Source organism: Saccopteryx leptura, chromosome 4 (assembly GCF_036850995.1).
Source record: "Saccopteryx leptura isolate mSacLep1 chromosome 4, mSacLep1_pri_phased_curated, whole genome shotgun sequence".
Classification (NCBI taxonomy): Eukaryota; Metazoa; Chordata; class Mammalia; order Chiroptera; family Emballonuridae; genus Saccopteryx; species Saccopteryx leptura.
In genome coordinates this window covers 69,865,171-69,875,958 of record NC_089506.1, presented here as the reverse complement: position 1 = coordinate 69,875,958, position 10,788 = coordinate 69,865,171, and the positions used below count along the sequence as shown (strand labels likewise).

Below are 10,788 nucleotides of genomic sequence, written 5' to 3'. Positions count from 1 at the left end.
ATGTATATAAATCCATGCTACCTGTTGGGCAACTGAATTTGTAAAATTTGTATTTTTTGAGTTTGCTCAATTTTATTGTTAAAAGATGGCACTGGATAGCCATGTGTATGCTTGCCCTCAGAGAAGGGCAATGGATTGCAAATTATGGATTGCATTCCTGCTTGTGAGGGGCCGTTGTTTTGCTAACGTTTGCTGGAGGAGGGGTTTTTGTAGGCCCAGCCTGTTTTGCAGAGAGAGCGAGAAAATGCAGAGTGTTGAAGAATCCAGTTTTGTGCAGAGAGAGAAGGTGTGCAGATAGGGAACCAGAGTTGAAGGGCTTTGGGAGCCCTACTGAGGCTTGTGGGGGTCTTTGATTCTAGGAGGAACCTGAGAAGATTCTCCTGGTTGTGGAACTGGAGAATGCATCAGGGCTTTGTGAGCCCTGAATGAAAGGGAAGTGTTTTTCCTTGTGTTTGCTCATCAGCCAGTGCAAGACTTGAATAAAGGAATGGCCCACCATTTTTTGGCTCCACTGTTTCTTTACCATCTGTCTGAATTCAATGAGAACCTGCATGGCCACGACAGTGGTGACCAATGGCCCGACACTACCTTAATTAAGAACCATGGGGTTTGTGCAAGAACACTGTATGTGAAGTTATCACTGATATTCCAACACTGAACCTAGTCCTTTTAGAAAATATTTTTTAATGATAAAGGTCTCTTGTTAAATTACACTCATGGTTGTATCATAAAGTATGATGAAAGTGAAATTTAATGGATAAAATAGTATTCATAGGTGTTTTTTTTTTTGTATTTTTCTGAAGTTGGAAATGGGGAGAGACAGTCAGACAGACTCCCGCATGCGCCCGACCAGGATCCACCCAGCACGCCCACCAGGGGGTGACGCACTGCCCCTCCGGGGCGTTGCTCTGCCGCGACCAGAGCCACTCTAGCACCTGGGGCAGAGGCCAAGGAGCCATCCCCAGCGCCTGGGCCATCTTTGCTCCAATGGAGCCTTGGCTGCAGGAGGGGAAGAGAGAGACAGAGAGGAAGGAGAGGGGGAGGGGTGGAGAAGCAGATGGGCGCTTCTCCTGTGTGCCCTGGCTGGGAATCGAACCCGGGACTTCTGCACGCCAGGCCGACGCTCTACCACTGAGCCAACCGGCCAGGGCCAGGGGTTTTGATCTATCAACATTTTGGTGCTTTGCTGAGTTATGATCGCCTCCCATCTGCCCTGCCCACACTCTAGCTCAGATCTATATTTAATTGCCTTTCATTTCTAGGCTTTCTTAATACTTTTGAAATAAATACTTAACTTAGCATTTATCTGGATAAGTCCCAAAGTATGTGTCTTCTCCTACCCTGACATTGTGACACCATGAACATTGTCCTCTTGTAAGAATGGACTACTTGAAACATCTGTTCTTTAAGTCATGTGGTGCTCCTGCCAAGCATGGACCTCCCCTGCCTGAGCCCCTGCTGGTCCCACTGAGGCAGGGTCTCCAGAGCCCTGTGGGCAACTGAAATACACAAATGGAATATGACCAGACCATGTATAAAATAGAACACTAACCTACAACCTACTATTACCTACAAATCAGACTTGTAGGAATTCAGACAAGTATTTCTAACAGCCACTCAGAAATCCTCAAAACAGCCCTATAACTGTCAGTCCCATAGGGCCAGTAGTTGATTAGTAATGGATAGCTTTCCTAATTTTTGCCTCTGCTTCCAAATTAGGACTAACCAGAGAAAGCCAGTATGTATCCATAACCAAACATAGGATACCCTGCTTCCAGTTAGCCCATATTTAACTCTCCATACCAACAGCCTCCAAACCAGGTATACCTGCAGTCTTCCCTTTTTTCCATTATGAAGCTTTCCCACTCCTCTGCCTGCCTTTGAGTCTCTTCCAAAACGCAAGTGACAGTGGCTGACTTCCTTGCTATAGCAAGTCTAAATAAGTAGCCTTTGCCTTTTCTCATTTGGTTGGCCTTTGTTTATTTCCACGCATAGCTCCTGGCATGGGTCAGCCTGGTTTGTTGAAGTTGCTTCTTCCATTGTTGCCATGCCTGATCAAAGATGCTACCGCTCAGTGCCAAGTGTGTCCTCCTCAGCCCAGTGTTCTTAAACACGGGTTGGCTGCTCCTTGTCAGCTCTGCTCTCCCCACTTCCCCACTCGAGGTCAGGCTGTGTTAACCCCTGGAATACAAAAAGTTGATTCTTTCTCTCACTGTCCTGTTTGATGCCCTATTGGGCCGGGTTTAGATGTTAGACGCCCACATCTGTTTAGCTTTCTTTGGAACTAGAGGTGGTGGGGTGGGAGTGCCCCCTCCCAACAAATGAGTCAAGTCCCTCCCTTTTCTTTTCTTGCAACAGCAGAGAAAAGTACATGTGATCTGTCTGGCATATCACCTTATTACAATTAATTGAATTTCATATCATTAGAATTCAAACAACTTATTTGAAAGTCAGCTGAATGTTTTCCTCAGATAGATGTTCAGTACCTAAATGGTTCAAATTAACCTGTCATTGCATTGAAAATTCTATAATAAAATCTTTAGGATTGAGCAATTTATACTGCCTTTGATTCATTTATCCACACCGCAGTGACAGTTCTTCCAGCTGCTCCTCCCACTGCCTCAGCGCCACTTTATCTTCCTATGGCTATTTCTAGGTTTCAGACCCTGGAGAGCACTAGCTCATTGTTTTAGGTTAAAACAATCAGTTTTTCAGAGTCAAATATGTGGTTCATTTATGGTAAATTTGTGTTCTCCAGCTTTATTTATTTATTTAATTTGTTTCTTGTTCTTCTGCATATATAATATGTTATTGTTTCTAGACTGTTTTATAGTGTAATCTTTATGTAAACATGTTAAATGAAACATGCTAAAATGTGCTATGTGTTGTGCAATTAGTGCAAATAACCTTGGTGACTTGATAACCTGATGAGCAGATAGATGCCTTTTGCCCGAGGCTAAATTCACACACATATTTACAAGTGATGACAACGTTGTCACTGCTTACTTCTCAGAAGCTTTCCATTGATATTGATGTCAAGGCAGATCTTCAGTAACATTAAAATATGGAGAAATGCATCTTAGCATTGAGAAATATGGTCACTATAAAATGAATCAACTTCTTTTCCAATTCAAAAAGCTTAGCCAAGATTTACCATCTGAAAAAAAAACAACAAACCAAAACATCATCTCTAGAGGCTTGTTGCAAAAGCCAGAGGCCTGAAAAGACAAAATTAATTCCTTCCTTTTTCTTGCCCCAAAATCTAGTCCATCGACAAGTACTGTCATTCTAACTCTGAAACACTTCTTGACTCTGTCTGCTGCTCCCATTTTCCAAGACTCTTATCAACTCGTTCCTGAGCCACAGCTGTACCTCACCTGTGCATTCATCTGTTTCCTCTTTCCCTCTGTTCTCCATCGAGCACAGATAATAATCTTTGAACAAATGTATCATACCACTTTTCCGTTAAAAACTCTTCAGTGGATCCCGATTGCAAATCTAATACAATACAAACTCCTCCATGCTTGGGCCTGCCTGCTCTCCAAACTCACCTTCGCTCCTTTCCTTATCGTGCTGCAGACACGCTGGCCTCCTTCCCATTCCTTGTACCTGTTAAGCTCTTCAGTGACACACAGCCTCTCACTCACCCAACGCCACCACTTTCTTCTCACCGCTGACTCATCATTTTTCAAGTCTTGGCTTAAATGTCAACCCTTCAGAGAGACGTTCCTAACAGTCCTGTCCAAGTAGGTTTTCTCTCCATATTTCTCCATCTCTGCTCTCTGCATGTCTCATATTGCAGCATTTGCTTTCTTTTAGTACTTACTATTACATAGAAGTATGTGTTTGTTTGTTGGTGAATAGACTACCCTCTATAAGGGAAAGCGAGCCTATTTGTTTATTAAATGCTTGGCACATAGTAGTGATTCATGATTAACTATCGGGGTGGGTTAAAGGCATCAAAGGAACAGCACTCTGGACAGAGAGGGGGCTAGAGGAATGTGCCCGAGGCCCAACACCCCAGCCTAGAGGAGGAAGCGTATCTAGTGGCCAGTTTTTCATAGTAGAAAGAGTACTGGATGGGGGAATGATAGGTCTGATTTCAAGTCTTGGCTCTGTCCCAGAATAGCTATGTTCACTTGAGTGAGTGTTTAACCTTCCTATGAGTCTGTTTCTTTATTTTTATAAAGGGAATAAAATGCCTACTCTACACACTGATTATTAATATTGTATGAGACTGATGTTCATAAAATTGCCAAGCAAAGTTAAGTCATTATTCAGATATGGAGGCAAGAATGAGTAATAGAAACTGTTTATGACAAGGACTTTGTCACAGCAGCTGACAAAAGGCCAAGCATGAGTCTTGGGTACGGGACGAAAGTCTGACTGGCTGCAATGTCGCTGACCATTAGTTTCCAGAGCTACTACAATAAATTCAAGATGCCCAGTTTTTCACTGCCAGGCTCAATGAAGTCTCTTGGGGATGGAAGTCCATGGGGGTTCCGGGGTGCTGGCAGCAGGTTAGAGAAGGCCTCAGGGCAGGGGATTGCATACCCTCCCAGTCCTTTCTCTCCCCTCCATGTCCTCAGGCTCTCATTTTCTCATGCCCTTTCACCTTATCAATTTCTTTTACAAAAAAAAAAAAAAAAAGTGCAGAAAGTTCCTCACAATGTAAATAGCTGAGTAGTTGGAAGAACATTTGCTTTATAACAGGAAGTCACAGTCTTAACCTAAAAAAAGAGGGATTATAAAATTTCAGTCATTACCTAATGAGTAGAGGAGGCATCGAGAATAACTTGCTCTGTGCATCTCATCCATGGAGGTGTATACTGTGGTAGAGGTGCTCACTGTCCCTTAACTTATGCTCCTCTCGCAAGATATGGCCCCTATGGAAAGTGGCTGCCCAGCCTGGACTACATGTCTGAGTCCCCTTGTCTCTAGGTCGGGTCACATAGGTGATGTTTCACTTCTAGGCTAAGGTATTCATCAGTCTGGGTCTTTTTCATGTTTCCTGTCTCCTCCCACCACTGACTGCAGATGACGACAAGGGTCTAAGGTGGAACGTTAGCTCGGACAGAATCCGGGTCCTTGGTCTCCCTGGAGTGGAAAGTGCTCTGTCCTCCCAGAACACCTGCCCTGGTTTGTTAGATGAGTTAGAAATAAACTTCTGTTGGGTTGAACTACTGAATTAGAGTGTTTATTTGTTTATAACCACTAATGCTGTAATTAGGACAGGAAGTGAATTCTGGGATTAAAATTGAAGACGGAAAGTAATTCTGCTTAAAATTCAAATAGAAAGATCTCTAATAACAACATATTATGACATAAATTATTTGCTGCCCAAACAGAAGCTAACACCAGTTAATCTACATATCAGTGATGTGGGTTAGTAACCACCAAAGATCAAAACACCCATCAGCTTTAGCAGAATACAATTTCCTAATATGTAAATCAGCTTGAAGACTTTTGTTTCTCTCCGATTCCTAAGAAGGTGACCAAACTGACAAAGTCAAATTATCAAAACCTGTAGAGCAAGTTAAAAGCTGTAATCTTTGTATCCATCAGACAATGATGATTTATTTTTATTTTTGACACGGCATCTTCCTGTTCTTTTTAAAATCTTTGTCTCCCTTATTGTTTATCATATTACTTTGAGAGTAAGCCAGAAGGTGGTAAAAGCCTGTGTTTCTCCAAGTCGCGGAAACAGCTGACATCCTGTCTCTCTCGATTAATGAGTAATAGACAGGTGGATGTTTACCAGTGGCTCCAGCTGAATTATGACAAGACCCATCATGAGCCGGCTGGGATGCTTTTCTACTGTGTGACTAAGGGTGGTTCAACAGAACAACTCCTGGGGTTCTCAGCAAGTGGGGACAAGTTTGTACATTGCTGGCTCTCTCCAAATAGTACTAACAGTTGTTTTTGTAAAGGGCCTTCCAATTATTCTCTCTGCTGATGTTTGTTCTGTATAAAATCTTTGTTAGGTCTTTTGTAGGTAAAGCTAAAGCATGCAGGGTTTCAAAAAAAATCGCTGAGGATTAACAACGGCGTTAGAATTCAGTGTTCCAGAGATTTCTTCATGGTACTGGGGCTCCTGGCAAGATACTAGCCTTTTCACTTAGAAGCTATGCTAATATTTGCAGGGCAAAAGAGTCTTCTTGGTAGCCCACAGAAATAATGCGGCTTGTAAAAGTATAAAATCTGGGTAAAATCTGTATATGGGACCTTAGTTCAAAAAGCTCCTAGGGTTTACGCTATCACATTTATGTATTCCTCAAGCCCTTTGCTGAGTAAGTATGATGTATTGTCTATTCAGAAAGGCGGTGGAGAGAGTTTGCTGAAGGTGTTTTTCACATCCAAATGTTTTCTTTCACGTTTACATAGCTCATCTACCAAAGTGAGCTATGTAAAGCAGGAGTCAGGCATTACACTTGTAAGTTACTCCATTAGCCACTCTCCGTGTTATCAAGCCTTAAGGTATGTTTCATAAATATTTGTGAATAAATAAATGACAGTGTATGAAGCAAAGAAGTGAGGTTCCATGTGACTGAGGTAATTTTAGAGCATGGTGTCTTATTGTCTAGACACTTTTTTTGTTGTTGTTAATGTTAAGAAAGAACAGATGGTGCAACTCCTTGTAATTCTTATGGTAGGTAGTTTCTTAAATATAGTTAACCTTGCTTTCAAATGCAATTATTTTGCACCCCATCAGTATGGCACATTTAATAAATAATAGAGAAACTCCCCTGTGTTGTAAGAAAGGAATTCGATGATCCTATAAAACCCCATAATTATACCATTGTCAAAAAATGGTGAAAAGCGGTTGTTTGGAATTAAATAATATAACAATAATACCTTGATAAATAGAAAGAAAAATGAGTTGCACAGGGGAGTGGAGGGAAAGGAAGAACAAAACCTTGGCTATATACATGTCTTCTAACTGGATGGCATATAATTGCCAGAACACTAGTGTTGACCCCTGGTCTCTATCCTGGAGAAGAAAGGGGCTTGATGAAGCCATTTAGATCTTTCAGTTTGAATCTCTGTATAGAATTTTTCAGAAGAAAAGCATCTGATGTTATACAGAAACCACGGGCTTTCACTTTGTCCAGACTTGTGTTTACAGATCTGGCTTTGTCACTCACAGTTCTGAGAGTCTGGATTCAAGCTCTCCTTGCTGCAGTTTCCCTATGTACAAAATGGATTGCTTATTTCTACCCTTATCATAAGGCACACGTGTAACGATTGTTATTTTATTGCATCTAGGTAATTTGACTAGTTTTTTGAGAGTAGAGTATCTTAGATAATGAATAATGTGAGAAAGAAAAATAGTTTTTCTTGTTTCATGATCATTTAAAAAATATAATTAACATACCAAGTATCATTATTCTGATATTTACTCAACTTCAACAAAAAAGCTACATATATATGCATTATGTAATGTCATGTGAAATGTATGAGCTGGGGATTCTGTGATGATCATTAAATTATAGATTCTCACCAGTTTATTAGCATAGCCTGGATGCTAATCCTAGTGAATAGAATTAGCAAAGAAATATAAAGCAGTAATCTTAAAGGTAGAAAGTAAATCTACTCTGGGATATTAATATGAAACAATTTAATTAGGAATCGATGTATATCATTTATAAATTTATACATACATACACATCTATTTTAAAGGAGATCACAGATGTCTATAGTAACTGTAAATATCAAGAAAATAGTTAATAAACAAATGATACTGTATATTGAATTGGTATGTGAAAATCAAACTTTTTATTTCTGAAGTTTCTTAGTAGTTGGTAACTTTACAGATGTTTACATAGAACCATGGGGGACGATGTAGTGTAGGATAGTATTTCTTAACCTTATTTTCTTATTGAAAGTTGTTTTTTTGTTTTAAACTTTTTGAATGAAAAATTTCAAACATATTTAGTTGACAGAGCAGTATAATAAATTTCTTGTACCAATAAATTAGCTTTAATAATGATTAATTCTGTGTCAAATCTTGTTTCATGTATTTCCTCATCAATTTCCTTTTCCCATAATTTTTGTAATTTACTTAATATTTTAGAAAAATTTTTTATTTACAGAAAAATTAAGAAGATAGTACATTTCCCCTATACCCAGTTTCCGTATTGTTATTATTTTTTACTTTTTATTTTAGTGAGACAGAGACAGAGAGAGAGACAGACTAGGACAGACAGGCAGGAAGGGAGAGAGATGAGAAGCACCAATTCTTCTTCACCTTAGTTGTTCATTGATTGCTTTCTCATATATGCCTTGACTGGGGGGGGGGGGGGCTACAACAGAATGTGTGACCCCTTGCTCAAGCCAGCAACCTTGAACTGAAGTCAGCAACCTTGGGCTTCAAGCCAGTGACCTTTGGGCTCAGGCCAGTGGCCATGGGGTCATGTCTATGATCCCATGCTCAAGCCAGTAACCCCACGCTCAAGCTGGTGAGCCCGCACTCCAGTTGGATGAGGCTGTGCTAAACTGGCGACCTCAGGGTTTTGAACCTGGGTCCTCTGAGTCCCAGGCTCTGCGCCACTGCCTGGTCAGGCCAGTTTGCTATTATTAACAGCTTAAATTCATATGATGATTTTTTTTACAAAATAATGAGCCAATATTGTTAAATTATTTTAACTGAAGTCCATAATTTATTCATATTTTCATAGGTTTTACTTGATGTTCTTTTTCTTCCCCGGATCCCATCCAGGGTAGCACATGACTTTTGTTGTCATGTCTACTTAAGCTCCTCTTGGCTGTGATGGTTTCTCAGACTTTCATTTTTTTTTTTTTTTTTTTTTTTTACAGAGACAAAGAGTCAGAGAGAGGAATAGACAGGGACAGACAGACAGGAATGGAGAGATGAGAAGCATCAATCATTAGTTTTTCGTTGCGTGTTGCAACACCTTAGCTGCTCATTGATTGCTTTCTCATACATGCCTTGACCACGGGCCTTCAGCAGACCGAGTAACCCCTTGCTCAAGCCAGCGACCTTGGGCTCAAGCCAGTGAGCTTTTGCTCCAACCAGATGAGCCTGCGCTCAAGTTGGAGACCTCGGGGTCTCGAACCTGGGTCTTCCACATCCCAGTCTGATGCTCTATCCACTGCGCCACCGCCTGGTCAGGCCAGACTTTCATTATTTTTGATGAGCTTGAGAGTTTTGAGGAATATTGGCCAGTCATTTGTAGATGTCCCTCATTTGGAATTTGTCTGATATTTTTCCTATGGTAAGACTGGGCTTATGCATTATGGGAGAAAGGCCACAGAGTAGAATGTCATCTTCATTACATCACAGCCAGCATACGTACTATCAGCCTGATTTCTGGCTACTTATGTCAGCTTTGATCACCTGGATGAAGTAATGTTTGTCAGATTTCTTCACTATAAAGTTATTACATCCCTTCCCCCCCGCCTCCATATTGGGGAAACTACTATGTGCAGCCCACGCCTAAGGAGAAGGGAGTTAACTTCCTCTCTTTGAGGGAGTATCTGAATAAATAGTTGGAATTTTTCTGCATGGGAAATTTGTCTCTTCTCCCTCTTTAATTGATTTAATTACTTATTTATAACCATTACAGGCATCATATATTTTCTGTTGTAAACATGTCAATATTTATAAAACTGTTAACTAAACCTTTCTTTAAAAAAATGTTCATTTATTTATCTAGCCAACAGATATATATTTTTTTATTTTATTTTATTATTTATTCATTTTTATTAGAGAGAGAGGGGAGAGAGAGAGGGGGGGGAGAGATAGAGAGAGAACAGGGGGAGGAGCAGGAAGCATCAACTCCCATATGTGCCTTGACCAGGCAAGCTCAGGGTTTTGAACCAGCAACCTCAGCATTCCAGGTCAATGCTTTTTTTATTTTATTTTATTTTATTTTTACCAACAGATTTTTTTTTTTTTTAGAGAGGAGGGGGAAGAGAGAGAGAGAGAGAGAAGGGGGAGGAGCAGGAAGCATCAACTCCCATATGTGCCTTGACCAGGCAAGCCAGGGTTTTGAACCGGCAACCTCAGTGTTTCCAGGTTGACGCTTTATCCACTGCGCCACCACAGATCAGGCGCCAACAGATATATTTTCAATGTAGAAATTGATTTACTAAATAGTTAAAATATATTCAAAAATCAAATAATCGGCCCTGGCCGGTTGGCTCAGTGGTAGAGCGTTGGCCTGGGGTGCGGGGGACCCGGGTTCGATTCCCGGCCAGGGCACACAGGAGAAGCGCCCAATTGCTTCTCCACCCTCCCCTTCCTCTCTGTCTCTCTCTTCCCCTCCTGCAGCCAAGGCTCCATTGGAGCAAAGATGGCCCGGGCGCTGGGGATGGCTCCTTGGCCTCTGCCCCAGGCGCTAGAGTGGCTCTGGTTGCGGCAGAGCGACACCCCGGAGGGGCAGAGCATCGCCCCCTGGTGGGCAGAGCGTCACTCCCTGGTGGGCGTGCCGGGTGGATCCCGGTCGGGCGCATGCGGGAGTCTGTCTGACTGTCTCTCCCCGTTTCCAGCTTCGGAAAAATACAAAAAAAAAAAAAAAAAAAAAAAATCAAAGAATCTAATACCAATACTTATTGAACATATATTATTGAACATATATTATGTGCCAGGTATTATGCCAAGTGCTGTGAGTATAATGAATAAGAATAGATTATGAATCAGAAATCACATTTAAACCAATCTCACTTATCTCTCTTCCTTTGCCTCGATGTAAGTAATGAAAGCAAATACTTCTAGGGGCTTATTTGTGTCAGGCACAAGTAAAAACTATTTTCTCAATTTTAAGA

At 41.1% G+C, this 10,788-nt stretch overlaps 1 non-coding gene across 1 annotated transcript; it reads left to right on the top strand.

The window, feature by feature from the left end:
* Positions 1-10,149: 10,149 nt before the first annotated feature.
* Positions 10,150-10,225, top strand: TRNAP-GGG (transfer RNA proline (anticodon GGG)). The gene has a single exon. It is a non-coding gene; the product is annotated as a tRNA-Pro (tRNA).
* The last annotated feature ends 563 nt before the right edge of the window (positions 10,226-10,788 follow it).